Source organism: Panthera uncia, chromosome D1, assembly GCF_023721935.1.
Source record: "Panthera uncia isolate 11264 chromosome D1, Puncia_PCG_1.0, whole genome shotgun sequence".
Classification (NCBI taxonomy): domain Eukaryota; kingdom Metazoa; phylum Chordata; class Mammalia; order Carnivora; family Felidae; genus Panthera; species Panthera uncia.
In genome coordinates this window covers 35,998,526-36,013,707 of record NC_064808.1, presented here as the reverse complement: position 1 = coordinate 36,013,707, position 15,182 = coordinate 35,998,526, and the positions used below count along the sequence as shown (strand labels likewise).

Sequence of the window (15,182 nt, the reverse complement as noted above, 5' to 3'; positions counted from 1 at the left end):
CCTGTGGCTAGTATTTTTCAAATTAGGTTTAGGAACTCTTTCCCACCTAGATTTCTCAGATTTTTTCTTACTGTTTTTTCCATTGACTTAATGTTTTTGTTTTCCATGTTTTGGTCTTGATAGATCTTCTAAGCTGAGCCATCTTCATATACTTATTTTTGTAAATATTATTCACTTTAGCCTACTTGGTTTGGTCTTGTATAATTTTGTTTAGGATATTTTCAGATATGTTTATGAGTGAAATTATTCTCTTCTTTTCCTCATTTTGTCCCTTATTCAATTCTAGAATCAAGACTGTATTAGCCTCATAAAATGAATTAGATAATTTTCCTATTTTTTAAAAAAAATTCAAGAACAACTTGTATTAGATAAATATTAGTTCCCTAATAACATCTGTGTGTGGTTTTTGGGAGAAAGATATTATAATTTCATCTGCACTGTTACTGTTCCCTTTTCTATTTCTTCTTATGTCCATTATTCCATTTTATTTTTTCATTGTCAATTTCATCTTTCAAATGTACTAATACTTTGTAATATTCTTTTACAATAATTAATCTCTTCACATAGATGTAATTATCTCCCCTTTTGTCATTCTTTTTTTTAAATCTCCTCCTGTCCTTCTCCTTTTTCCCCCTCAGTCTTACCAAAGGTTTACCAATCTTTTTAGACTTTTCCAAAAACTGTGCTTTCGTTTTATTAATTTTACCTCTTTTAATCCCCCTCCTTATTTTTACTCTTGTCCTTAACTTTACTATTTCTTTTTTTCCTGATTCTTTGTGTTTATTCCAATTTTTTAGCTTCTTTTGTTGCTCACTTGTTTTAAATCATTGCTGTTTCCTCATAAACATAGTCAAAGCTTTAACTTTTTTTTTATCAAGTACTACTTCACATTCATCTCACAAATTTCCACATGTGGTGTTTTTATTGCCATTGAATTCTAAGTATTTCATCATTTTATCTTCATGGCTTTCTCTCTAACCAGATGATAATTTCATAGTTTGTTTTGTCTGGTTTTAAGTTTCAAGGCATATGGGATTTTAAGCTATTTTTTGGTTACTGATTTCTAATTCTAATGCATTTGTGTCTTGTTACCAGAGAATACAGTCTGTACCACACTCATTCTTTTGAATGTGTTGAGGCTTTCTTTGTGATCTAGTATAATGGAAGCCGCGATGCTCTGATAAATTGGGCTCTTCAGGGCTGACTCACATATTCCCCAGCTGCTGGGAATATCAGCTGCCTATGACTTCCAGCATGTCTCCCAATGGAAATCACCTTGAGATGCAAGGAAATGTCTCTCTCAAGGTTATAACCCTTCCCTGGTGCAACTTGCAGCCAGTGGAATACGGAGTCCCCTTATCTCTGAAGGTCTTCCCTAACCCAGAGTTTCTGTAAGCGTTGGTTAAGGTTCACTTGCAACTTCACTGTGGGTCAGTTTCCTAATCTGCCACTGTCACCTGTGTACGGGCAAGTCCCTTAGAGTGTGTACATCCCGATAAACATTCTGCATGCAATTCTCCACCTCAGCTGCTGTTTCCAGGGCAGCTCATCTAAGACATCTGTGTAAATTTAATGTTTTTGACAGTGGCAGGTGCGTTAAAGAGAATGAGTATTCTATGTTTATTGGTGTAAAACTCTATAGGCATATTTTATATTGAGCTGATTAATTTTTATCTTGTCATCTCGATGTTTCACTTTTTGAGGAGTTGTTAAAATCTTTCAACTACCATGGATATTTTATCTATATCTTCCCATTATTACCTATATTAGAACTATGTGTATTTTGACATTATATTGTTAACTGCATAGGTATTCAGGAGCTTTAGATACTCTTGATCATTATCAGTATAGAGTAACTTTCACTGATGCTTGGCAGTTTTTGGTAATTTGTTTTTGTCTCCGTTGTTTTTTTTTTGTTTGTTTGTTTTGTTTTGGTTTGGGTTTTTTCTTTTTTTTGGTCTGACTTTATAAGTATACTAAACTTTCATTTAGCTGCTATTTGCCTGTTCTGCCTTTTTCTACCTTTTATTTTCAGTCATTCTGTGTACGATAGCTCTAAATGTGAGAGAAGGTAATGTATCACAGACATGTTCACCAGGGGAAAGAATGGCTCAGAATGCAAGAAGGCCAGGGATTGCTATCCGCTTTCTCTCCTCCAAGAATGCCAATGGCGTGTCCCCACTTTGCCCTGGGTAGACCATTTCCTTCCCTGTTACTGTAATGGAGCAGGAAGGACAGAGCTTCACCACCCATGGACTATAGAGTAATAACCATCCTGGGGTGAGCAGCCAATGGAATGAACAGTTCAAACTGGACACTTTTGAGAGAGCTTATTAATATTTTAATTAATATTTACACCAGGACAACCAACAGAAACCAGGACTGACCTGGAAAAATTTGCATGTATGGTCACTCTAATTCTTCCCTCACCTCCCACCTCCATCCTATAGGCTAGGTCATTAGAATAATGCCATTAAGAGAGAAATCCAAAAAGATGACACAAAAAAAGTCTAAAATTCCATTCACAACTGAACAAAGCAAAATCTATGTATAGAGAACTCAATATATTGCAAGAAAACGAATAAGGCACAATGCCTCATTAGATATATCCCAGAAAAATCTTTGAACTAGATGAATAAGGAAAAAAATCCACCAAGTATCTGTGCAAAAAAAAACCCCAAAAAACAAAAAACAAAACAAACAAACAAACAAACAAAACAAAACAAAAACAGTTAATGTACAAAAAAACAAGAACTATGCCTCCTCAGATCCCATCTTAAGATGTTTAATGTCAGAAAACAATGAAGTAATTTACAGAGAATTTGAGAAGGGAAACGATATAAACTTTAGAGACTACAGTCAGCCAATTTATCTCTTACACATTAATAACAGAAAAAAAGACATTTTCAAATATAAAAGAACTAAGAATGTGTCACTCACTTAACTCGGGCAAATAGGAAGGCAAAATAGGAAACCCAGAATAAAAAATTCACAGAGTAAAAAAATCCTGGAAGATGTTCCTATGAGACTCTAATAAATCATCAGCATAGTGCCAATGCCAGTGAGTAACTAAGCCTAACACAGCACTGAACCCACAAGAAGTATTTAGAATTCTTTTCACAATAACACTCAAATGAAGCTTAAAAGTAAGCATTCTCATTTTAGAGGTGCCTGGGTAACTCAATTCGTTAAGCATCCACCTCTAGATTTTGGTTCAGGTCATGATCTCACAGGTCTTGGACATTGGGCTTGGCACTGACACAATGGAGCCTGCTTTGGGTTCTCCTTCTCTCCCCCTCTCTGCCTCTCTCTCTCTCAAAGTAAATAAATACAAATTTTTTAACAATTCTCATTTGAAATTATTATCCTGTTCTATGGGAATAATGCTGTGACACTGCACAAAAATTCCCCATTTCTCAGGCAAGTTTACCAACAGGTTCAAAAGTCCACTAAATATGATTGTAGATCTTTATTGAAGAATTTAGGTCAAAAAATCCTACAAAAAATGCCAGAATATTGATGTGACTTTCCTTAGTTATTTAGATAAGACTGACATTTTTCTTCATGCTACTTTTCTGTTGTTTAATATAATAGTGAACAACAGTACACTACTTTGTAAATGAGAAAATAAACTTTATATGAAGAAGAAACAAATGCCCAAAGCCAGATTTCCCAAAAAGTATGAATTATTAATTATGAGCTTAGATCACTGTGCCCCTCATTCTCATGATTTTATCTAGTGAAAAGGCAAGAATGTATTTCCAAGCAATAGAATATATATGACAGAATATACAAAGTAGAAGGGAAGTTAGAGACCTTTGAGAACAGTGGTTCAAAACCAGCAGCAATTGTGACCTCAGGAATGTATGCAGTGCCTGGAAACATATCTGGTTGTCATACCTGAGGAGGGGGCAGCCTACTGGCATCTAGTGAGTAGAGGCTAAAGATGCTGCTAAACATCTACAACACACAGGACTGCCCCCTCCTCCCAACAAAGAATTATCCAGCCCCAAATGTCAGTAACGCCAAGGTCGAGAAAACCTGATTAATACAATCCTCTGATTTTATACCTTCGAATACAGGCTCAAAGAGATTGCAACTCTTGTCCAAGGTTGAACAATTATTATGTGATAAAGAGAGTAAGCAACAAGTGAAACGATTAATACATTGTAAAAAGAGAAAATCACAAGTGATGAGATAAAAATGCAGTGGCTTTTACCCTACAAGCAGAGAGATGGCTATTGTTCACATGGACAGTTTGCATCTCTTCCTAGGGCAAGGGCCCATGAGGTCCCCAAACTGGCAGATTCAGGTTTTTCCTGCTGTCCATCTCTCAGCTAGGCCACCATACAGGCCCCTGAAGTCCATCATGGTGGTTGTTCCTGCTTAAACTTCTGAAAGAGAAGATGCTTGTCCTATAGTTAATGAGAACCTTAAACAGTGTGCAGACTTTTAAAGACTCTACCAGTTGTTTTTTTCATAACATCATCCCTTGTTTCTTGAGAAGACTGACTTCTATCTGCGGTCTGCCAGGTCATCGGCCCTAAAAGTTCATAGTTTCATTAATTTTCTTTATGTGGATATAGATAAGGCCCAAGCTTTAACCCTCTACTTGCTTTTTATAAGCAAATTTTATCAGGACATTAGATACAGGCAGATATCACTGGGTTGAAGCTATTTGAGGCCACAGTAGTATTTGATTTTTAATTCTCTTAGTGTTATTGTCAAACAATTATACATAGCCTCTCAATTGGAGCTATCAGTTTTGAATCAGGTTGCATTTACTCGGGGATTACTCGCATCTTGGACACTGAAGCAAATTTTGTGAATGTGCTACCCATAGGGAGGTACCAATTTATTTTTTTTTTAATTTTTTTTAACGTTTATTTATTTTTGAGACAGAGAGAGACAGAGCATGAATGGGGGAGGGTCACAGAGAGAGGGAGACACAAAATCTGAAACAGGCTCCAGGCTCTGAGCTGTCGGCACAGAGCCGGACGCGGGGCTCAAACCCACGGACCGTGAGATCATGAACTGAGCCGAAGTCAGACGCTTAACCGACCGAGCCACCCAGGCACCCCGGGAGGTACCAATTTAAAGAGGCTTTAAGGAGAACATAAACTAATACGGTCAAGAGAAAACCCAGGAAAATAATGCCAAGTCCCAACAAAGATAAAACAAGAAATAGGAGATGTAGCAATGAAGTGAGATCAGATGTTTTAAGAGCAGGACAAAGCTAAATTCAGGTCTAAAACCATGAATAGGTTAAGAATTCTTCTTTTTTCCTTTTTTTTTAATGTTTATTATTTATTTTGAGAGGGGGGGAGAGAGAGCACACAAGCAGTGTAGGGGCAGGGAGAGAATCCCAAGCTAGCTCTGCACTGTCAGTGTGGAGCCCGACACGGGGCTCCATGTCACGAACTGTGAGATGATGACCTGAGCAGAAATCAAGAGTTAGCCGCTTAACCGACTGAGCCATATGGGTGCCCCATCTTCTGTTTTCTTTTTATGGTGCTTTTTCTATGTCACTGGAGGGGAAAAATGAATTTTCCTAAAGGGACTGTACAGAGCTCAATAATTATGATTCTGTTTATTTATTTTTTCTTAGAGAGACAGAGAGAGAGACCAGGGAAAGGGCAGGGGCAGACAGACAGGGAGAGAGAGAATCCCAAGCAGGCCCTGCACTGTCAGCACAGACCCTGATGTGGGGTTCGAACCCACGAACTGTGAGATCATGACTTGAGCCAAAACCAAGAGTTGGATGCTTAGCCTGAGCCACCCAGGCACCCCATGGTTTCAGTTTATTTTTAACAAAAATTTTAAATGCCAAAGTTTGAGAAGGGGCCCCAGATTTCTTTGGTCCAGGATCCAAAATAAGGGAGCTCTCAGGTGAAACAAGGGCCTGAACTACATCCCAGACTCTACAAGGAAGTAGAGATTACAGCAAGTATGTCAGAATGGAGTTAAGTGTGAAACAGACATGGATTCTAAAAGAGTAAGCCAACATGACTCCTACATATTCAAGCAACTCAGCTGCTTTGAATCCAAGCCTGAGTCAATGTAAAGGTCAAATTTGAGAGGATGGATAAAAATAGTGGGATGGGCAGCTCAGGTTGCAAAATTTCAGAGTTTAGTTCCATGTAAAACAAATAGGGAGACGAGAGTGTCATAGTAGAAAGCATGTGTGTTTTGGAGCAGAACAGATCTGGGATTCAACGCCTGCATTCTTCCCCTAATCATTCCTTACCTCTCCTTTATTTCCATATTTCTCATCTGTGTCATGGAGATATTAATGAAAATCTTGCTGATAGTTGTATTGATTAGATGCCTAGTAGAGTAACTGGACCAATAAATAAGTTGTTTTGTTATTGTTATTGTTAATACTTATTATATCCTACCTCGTGCTTAGGGTTCACATAGTTAGCTTCCAATCACATATGCCTTGCCACATACTTTTCACTATGTGTCCTGAACCTTTTCCTAAATTGGTACTGGCCACAATGTTTATTATCATGCTTCACTAGCCCTTCTACAGCTTGATGCCTGTTCTAGTCCCCCTAAGATACTCAATTCATTCTTCCCCTTAGCCATGCTTTAATCTATCCTCCTTGGCTCTGTGTATTTCCAGGCAACTCTAAAGGTGATGACCTTCCCAGCTTGACCTAGGCCCCAAAGCTACAGTGACCATACACCCTACCATATCTAAAACAGTCTGCATTGATGTGTTTGACTTCCCATCCAGGTTAGTTTTTGTTTCATGTTTCTCATCTTGTATGAAGTTTCATTATTAATAACTGTATAAGAATATGCTAGAATGGATTTGGCAGACTCCCCTCCACTAACTGCTCCCAAGTTCTGCCATGGTCTCTCCCGGCAGTGTATGAGCCACATGGGCAATTAACAGAATACTCACTATAGTAGGAAGATAAATTTGAAATATGACTAGTGATAATCCCTCTCTGGTTTCATGATCTTTCTCAGGAACTCCATTTCAAGGACAGCTGTTCATAAAACAAAGGAACCTCAGACTCAAGACACCAGGGAAAGCTAACTCCTCTGGATTGAGGTACCAGTGGACAATTATTTGATTCTGTGATACCTCTCAGCTACTGGAGACATTAGTCACTTTTCCTGCACCACAGCATACAAAGTGTAAAAATCCATCAGACCACCAGCTAGTGGGGTTAGTGGCAATCAAAAGATATGTACAAATATAATTCTGTATTCTGAAATTCTATAAGGGCATTTTAATATAGCTTGACTTTTGAAGAGTCTTTTAATGGAGCTCTTATTTTCAATTCAATATATTTATATTCTGTGCAAAATTGGAACAAACCTGAGAAGGCTTTCTGTGCTAAACATCTAATTTTGATGCAACTTGCAAAAAACAATCATAAACAGAGAAAACTAATTGTATGATTTTGTCTTGTAAAAATATGTAAGGTGAAATATGAATAAAGACACAAAGACAGTACAGTGAAAATATTTGAGTGGAACTACTTACACATTTCAATACAAAACAAAACTTGAATTGAGAATATACTTCATCTAGAACCATTTTCTCTGAGCCTACCCAGTACCACAGGAGAGATTTTTTTTCCAGTTAAAAACATGAGCCACCAAAGGAAAGTCAATTGAAGATGTCAGCACTTTCAAATTTATTAACCCAAAGCTTTTATCAAAGCTTTAATAAGACTATATTAAAATACATTTTTCAGAAAAATGTCAGTGACACAATCCTAAAGATAGGTACATCCAAGAAACTGATTAAAGTATGTGAAAATATACTAAGAATAATTGTTATGTTTATCTTATTTTTTATTGCTAGCCAACATAATGAAGGGTAGGGCAATATCTATTTATTTGCTTTAACTTTTAGGAATATCTGTTATTTTTATTTTTTAATTTATTTTTGAAAATAGTTTGAAGATAGTCTAAGCATATTAAGAACAATTCGGAGGTAATAAACAAATAGTTTTAAAATATCTAATTAGTTTTAGAGCATCCTTACATTCTCAGAAATGTCTTGCTTTTTGGACAATATATGGTTAACTTGTCTAAGGTGACCCTTTTTGGGTCACCCTCTTCCTATCAATTAGGTTCATCCAATAGACAAAAAAAACCCCAAAAAACCCACCTATACATAATAAGCAGCTTACAAAGAGGGGGAGAAGGAAGGGCAGGAGAAGGGGAGAGGGAAGGAGAGGGTAGGGAAAGAGGGGAGAGGAAGAGAATAAGGAGGGAAAAGACATCAGTCTCTGGGGGGAAAAGTGCCAAAAGTTTACCGAGGTCTGCTACACCATTTCAAATTTTCCATTTGATCATTTCCCTACAAGTTTTTTTTAAATTGAAGTATAATTTACATACAGTCTAATGTAAAACCTGTTGTACATCCTGCTCTTGTGCTGCTCTTTATATACACCACATGACCACTGCCCACATCAAGATTTATACCATGTCCATCTTCTAGAAAGTCCCCTCCTGCCTATTCCCCTCAATGTGGCTACTACTAAATCATCCAGAAGTAGTCACTATGCTAATTTCTATCAACATAGATTAATTTTGTCTGTTCTTGAAATTCAAAACACATAACCATACAGTAGGGACTCTTGTGTATGACCTATTTTGTTCAAAATCATTTCTGATAGTTGACCACATTGTGTTTTTTCTTTTTTGTTACTTCACAGTAACCTGTTGTCATTATCCATTCATTCTCTTGTTGCTAAGTATGTAGGTTGTTTTCATCTTAGGATTGTTACAATTAAAGCTACTGTGTACATTTTGTACAAGTCTTTTTATGAACACATCAGCTTTTTACTTTTTATCTAGGAGTGGCATGGCTAGGTTATTAGGTGAGTGCACATTTAACTTTATTAGAAAGTTTTCCAAAATATTAGAGCTATTGTATAGTTTCAAGAGCAATACGTAAGAGTTTCACTTGCCCCAACATTTGGTATCGTTAGCTTTTGTTTTTGTTTTGTTTTTAATTTTTCGCCATTCGTGGGGCACCTGGGTGGCTCAGTCAGTTAAGTGTCCAACTTCGGCTCAGGTCAGAATCTCATGGTTCATGAGTTCCAGCCCCACGTCTGGCTCTGTGCTGACAGCTCAGAGCCTGGAGCCTGCTTCGGATTCTGTGTCTCCCTCTCTGCTCCTCTGCCACTCGTGCTCTGTCTCTGTCTCTCTCTCAAAAATAAATAAACATTGAAAAAATTTTAATTTTTTGCCATTCTGATTCAAGTGAAGTGATATTGTGTGTGTGTGTGTGTGTGTGTGTGTGTGTGTGTGTGTATGTGGTTTTTGTTTTTTAATTGAAGGTCCCTTACTGGTCCTGCTTCCATGAGTGGTGAAGACCAGGGGCAAAGGGAGGTGAACCCGCAGTGCAAGCAGGAGTCATCTCCACAACATTCCATTTATACACAGAACTAAACTGACAAGCACAGAGTCACTATTGCAGTTAGAAGTTGGCAGCACGGGAAAAGGGAGGAACAGGTGGGGAATGGGGTATCTTTAAAAAAAATACAGCCCCCCTCCCAAACTGGGGTGCCTGGGGGGAACTTGGTCTGCTTCAACCCAAGAGGAATCAGAACTGTTTGGGAAGGCCAGAACCGTCAGGGATGGAGGAAGGAGGAAGGTCCACGGGGTGAGGGGACTATTTGGCAACCGGGGTGAAGGGATTGCCCTCCCCCTGTTGGGATCCCCCCAGTCCCTCCGGTCTGGCAGGAAGGGGGCAGCCTGCAACCCCCACGGGCAGGTCTGGGGCTGCCAGGTGCTCCAGGCAGGGGGCTGGAAGGGGCTCACAAAGGAGATGAGGCTCTGCCCCCCAGTTTCTCGGCCAGGGTGCACTGGTCCTTGACCTCCTCGTAGCAGTTTGCTTGTAATTCACCCTTGATCCCTGTCAGCTTCTTCTTGATGGCGTCCTTGGAGCTGGCATAAATCACTTTGCTCTTAAGGGGTGCACATTCAGGTGCCCGGAAGATAAACACCAGGTCCTCCTTCTTCTCTCCTTGGTCTGGTAGGGGGCATCACAGAGGGCATAGCGGCAGTCCTTGTCTGGCAGCAACTTGACAAAGGTGGCATAGGGGTCGTCTACGGTCTGGCCCACATCACTCACCAGGATCTCCTTGCCCTCCTCCAGGATGATGTTCTTCTTGTCCTTGCTCAGGCAGAAGAATACCGCCTTCTTGTGCTTCTTCACCTCCTCTGGTGTTGAGGAATTATGAACCTTCCTGTCATCGAAGACTTTGATGACACGATCAGAGACTGCCACACCAGGGGCCATGCTTCCGGAAGTGAAAGGGAGATAGCAAGGACAGTCAGAAAAGACGAGAGCCGCTGCAGCTGCCGCTGGGATCCCACTGAACCGATATTGTGGTTTTAATTTGCACTTTCTTGTGAGTAATGGTATCAAACATTTTCTTCACATGCTTATGAGCCATTTGGATATCTTCTTTTTTAAGTGTCTATTCAAGTCTTCAGCTATGGGTGTAGGGATGATGTCTTTTTCTCACTGATCCATCAGAATTGTATATTTTTTAAGGATATGAGAGCTTTGTCATGTATTATGTAATATACATGTATTATGAATTATATTATGAATATTTCTCTCCCATCTATTTGCTCCCTCTTTTACTGGTGCTTTGTGATGAGTAGTTTTTAACTTTGATAAAGCCCAATTTATCATTTCTTTGTTGTTGTTGTTGTTGTTGCTTAATGCTTAATATCTTCACCTACACTAAGGTCACAAAGACATCCTCCGAAGTTTTCCTGCAATGTTTCAAAACCACAGTCCAATGTTTTCCCTCAGCCCTCACATTCAGATCTATGATCTATCTCATATTAACTTTTGTATACAGTGTGAGGTAGGTGTCAATGTTCACTTCTTTTTCCATTGGACATCTAGTAGTTTGAATGCCATTTATTAAAAACACCTTCCTTTCTTTCCATTGAATTTCACGGATATTTCACTGCCGAAATAATTAGTTTTTCTTTACACCAAAACAGAGAAAATAAATTACTTTGTTAAACAGTCATGCAATTCAGCACAAAAGGTCCTTCACAGGGCACAGAGAGAAGAAAATATTTAGGTCACCTTAGGGATATAAACAAACTGGATCTCATGTTAGCTTTTGCAATCAAAGCCAGCTTCACGAGGTGCCTGGCTAGCTCAGGTGGTACAGCACACAACTCCTGATCTTGGGGTTGTTAGTCTGAGCCCCACGTTGAATGTAGAGATTTAAAAAAAAAAAATTAATGTTTAAAAAAAGCCAGCTTCATTGCTCCTTCCCTCATTTCTTTGCAACCACTTCATGTTCACACCAGGGCAAAGAATGCCCAACTGCTATTTTGATTATGTGGATTCCCTGGTCAAAACAGTTATTTCCAGATACACCTGGTAACTTTGTTTCTAATGGCAATTACTTGAAAATCTCTTCTGTTTGTTTCTGGAGTGGCACACACCCATTTCAGCTGCAATAGTGTGCTGGTAGGGAAAGTTCTAATTTGGGAAATTGGGCACAAGTCCTTCCCCGGATGGGCACCGTGGGTGACCTTGGGTTCTTCCCTGCTCTTGGAGTCCCCATCTGTCAAATGAAGGTGTTAGACAGTTGATTTAAAAACCTTGGGTTCTGACATTCTGAGATTCAGAGAGGCTTTGTCCTGATTAACTGCCAGTGCTTCATCATCCTTTAGTGTGTTTCATAGGAGAGAAAAGAGTGCAGGGTTTTCCCCCACCATGTCCTTCATTCAGCTACCCAATCTAATTAACTCCAATTAAAATTTGTAGTTTTAATTAGTTTGATACATTTTTTAAAATCCTCATAAATGTAAATCTTTGCTGCCCCTCCCCCCTTTCTCAGGCTTGGCAGCTGTCTTGCTCCTTTCAATTTGAGCTCCTTTTACTCATTCATGCCACTTTTGATTCATTATCTTTTGTTCCTGTTCATTGATTGTCTTTTTTTTTCCTTTTTCTCCTTGCAGTGATAACACATTACTTAAATAGAATTTTAGAAAGAGAGTCACAGAGATTTTAAATTACCTAGAAACCATTTCATTCATGGAGCATTCAGTATCTTTAAAGGACTTTGAGCCCAGTTGATATATGTCAGCATCCCGGACACATGTTTTAAAACGTCCCAGCCTGTATATCATACATCATCCTCTGGTGACCAGCTAAAGCGGGCACCTAAATCATGAGATCTGAGGAAACTCCTCAGACCTACATATATTTCCCATGGAAGCACACGCTGGCTTGGTTTTGTACACTTCGTGTTTGTTTATTTCCACCTTCTTGTATTTACAACAAAATAAATTTATTAGCACTTTAAGTATCATGAGGGTGAGGGTTTTTGTCTGCTTTTGACACTTCTGTGTTCCCAGCACCTAAAACAATGCTAACACACATAGTAGATGCCTAATATATACTTGTTAAACAAATTAATAAATTTATAAATCCTTAATGAACGAATTAAATAAATTAGTTGAATTGTACTGTATAATTTGTTATTTTATGTCATAAGTCTTAACTTCTATCATTAAGGATTTATTGTGACAAAATACCTTGAGCACTTATGATGTATCAGCTACTACGCTCAAGGTCTTGATAGGCATTCCTTTACCTGCTGCTCAAAACAATTTTATGAGGGAATATTATTATTTCCATTTTTAAATTATTAAGTTCAGGTTTAGAAAGGATAAATAACTTACTGAAGGTATCAGGGTAGAATCCAAGGTAACTGGCAGAATCCAACTTATGACTCAATTACAAAAAAAAAAAATCAGAAAAATTTACGACATCAAGAAAAGAGGAAAATAAATTAGACCACCATAACACAGCTACAATGAGAATTATATCATAATTCAGCCTAACTTTTCTTCTCATGAATTTTTGGCTTCTTAAAATGATATCAGAAGATAGATCTTTAAAAAGTATGTTCTCTTAGACCTGGTGGTACCTTGTCTTTATATCTATCATTTTAATGGTTGCCTCTGCCATTAATTAGCTTTCTATCAGAGCTCCCTAGAACGATGCTAGCTTAGAGAATAATCACTTCTCCTGCCAGGCTAAAATCATTTTCACATAAAAGGCAATAATAATGATTATACTATAAGGACCATTATTGCTGTTCTAACTATTACTAGTAGTAATAGCTAATATACTGGAGGTTTACCATGAGCCAGACATTGTGCTAAGCATTTTAGATGCAGTGCCTTTTGTAGCAAAATAAGCTTTTTTTTTTTTTTTTTTTTTTTAATTTTAACTAGGATCCATGCCCAACATGGGGCTTGAGCTTAAGAGTCGCTTGCTCTACCTACTGAGCCAGCCAAGGGCCCCAAAGAAAGCTTTTATGAATATACTATGCCTTATTAACAAATTATGCCTTTACCAATTTGTGTGAATCTGTTCATTCTTTCTCACAGGGAAAACTTTGAAAGAAAAAGGAAAAATGGGATGGTAAGACAGAGACCCTAGATAGAACAGTTAGAAGGACAAATTAACCTTCCTCAATTTTGCTGAGACACATAATCAACAAGTTCCTTCTCACGAAGAACTAAGTTAGACAGAAGCTCATATATAAACACCATTTGTCCAACCTTCAAACCACTACATCTTTCTTTTTCTTAAATTTTTTTTGACATTTATTTATTTTTGAGACAGAGAGAGACAGAGCATGAACCGGGGAGGGTCAGAGAGAGAAGGAGACACAGAATCCGAAACAGGCTCCAGCCTCTGAGCTGTCAGCACGGAGCCCGATGCGGGGCTCGAACTCATGGACCGCGAGATCATGACCTGAGCCGAAGTTGGACGCTTATTGACTGAGCCACCCAGGCGCCCCTCAAACCACTACATCTTGTCTTCCTCCATTCTTTCCGTCTGCACTACCATTACCCTACTTCACCCTCTTCCTTCCCATCAGACATTTACAACAGACGTTTACAGCAGATTGTCTTTTAGCTCATCCAAGCATATGCCACATATACCCCTGAACTGTAGCTTGGCTTCATTGAGTAACTACCCTAAATTGCCCCCAAAAGCTCCCTACTGCCTACTGCCTAGGGAATCATCCCCAGACTCCTTTCTTCTCCACAGAAGGACAAGGTTCACGTCTATTCCTTTTCCTGGATTATCACAAAAGAATGCGATGTCGCAGACTTTTCACCGAGCATGTTTTCCAAATGCCCTTCTCAGTATATGCCTACCCACCGCCATGTTTCAGGTCCTATTCTGTTCTTCCAAATAAAGTAAAGGAGTGACAATCCACATTACCATGTTCTGTGTCACGCTTTCCAATCCCTATATATGCTCAGCCTTCGCTCACAGGAGGGGTGAGGCAAAGGGAATGGGGGAGGGGAAGAGCTGGCATTTCTTCAGTGCCAACATCCCTTGAGTGGCAAGGATTATGAGTCAGCCAGCACTATCACTTTTGAAAAACTAGGCTTAGCAAGGCCCCAGCTCACACAAATGCCTCACACTCGTGAGATTACAAATTGGAATCCCAGGCAGAGGAATAACAGAGCCCTATTCTTAATCACCATGCTTAATTATACTTGTCTGCCCTAAGTCCCCCACCTCCTGGATCCAACCTTGTTGCTCCTCCTCCTTGTTGCTTGGTTGTTTTTCTTGGCACCCTGTTTCCAGCCATGATCTCAGCCATTTTGTTATTACAGTCCTGGTTTTCCACTCTGGCAACACACTTGACTTCACTTGGCCCACGGACCTGCTCACTGTGGCACACTGATCATGAGCAGAGATCTTGATTTTCCAGCCCCAAGCACCCCCAAAACAAACAAGCAAGCTATACATCCACCCACTTCCTAATGTACAATAATCCAGATTGTGTTAGACTCTCTTGGGAAAACCAAACCAGGCTTTAAGGAGATTACTGTTAATATTAAATAATATTATGTAGAAGCAGAGAAAGAAGAGTTGACCCTTGACTCTTACATGCTGCATGAGCATCCTTCTGTCGTTAGTCATTTCATGCTTCACCTCAAATTCCAAGGACTTTCTCCCCTCCATCTAGGATGTTCTGATCACTGACTTTCCAGCCTTATTTCCTCATTTATTATGGTTTTGTTCCACACCTTTTCCAAAACTGTTTCCCATATGTTGGAAGACAGACTGTGTCTTTTCTTCTATTCACTGGTGAACGTTGGGTAAAAACCAAATGGCTGTTAAAAGGTGT

General features: G+C 39.0%; 1 pseudogene; it reads right to left on the bottom strand.

Annotated features, from left to right (window-relative positions):
- Positions 1–9,644: 9,644 nt before the first annotated feature.
- Positions 9,645–10,348, bottom strand: LOC125935538 (cofilin-1-like; annotated as a pseudogene).
- Positions 10,349–15,182: the final 4,834 nt, after the last annotated feature.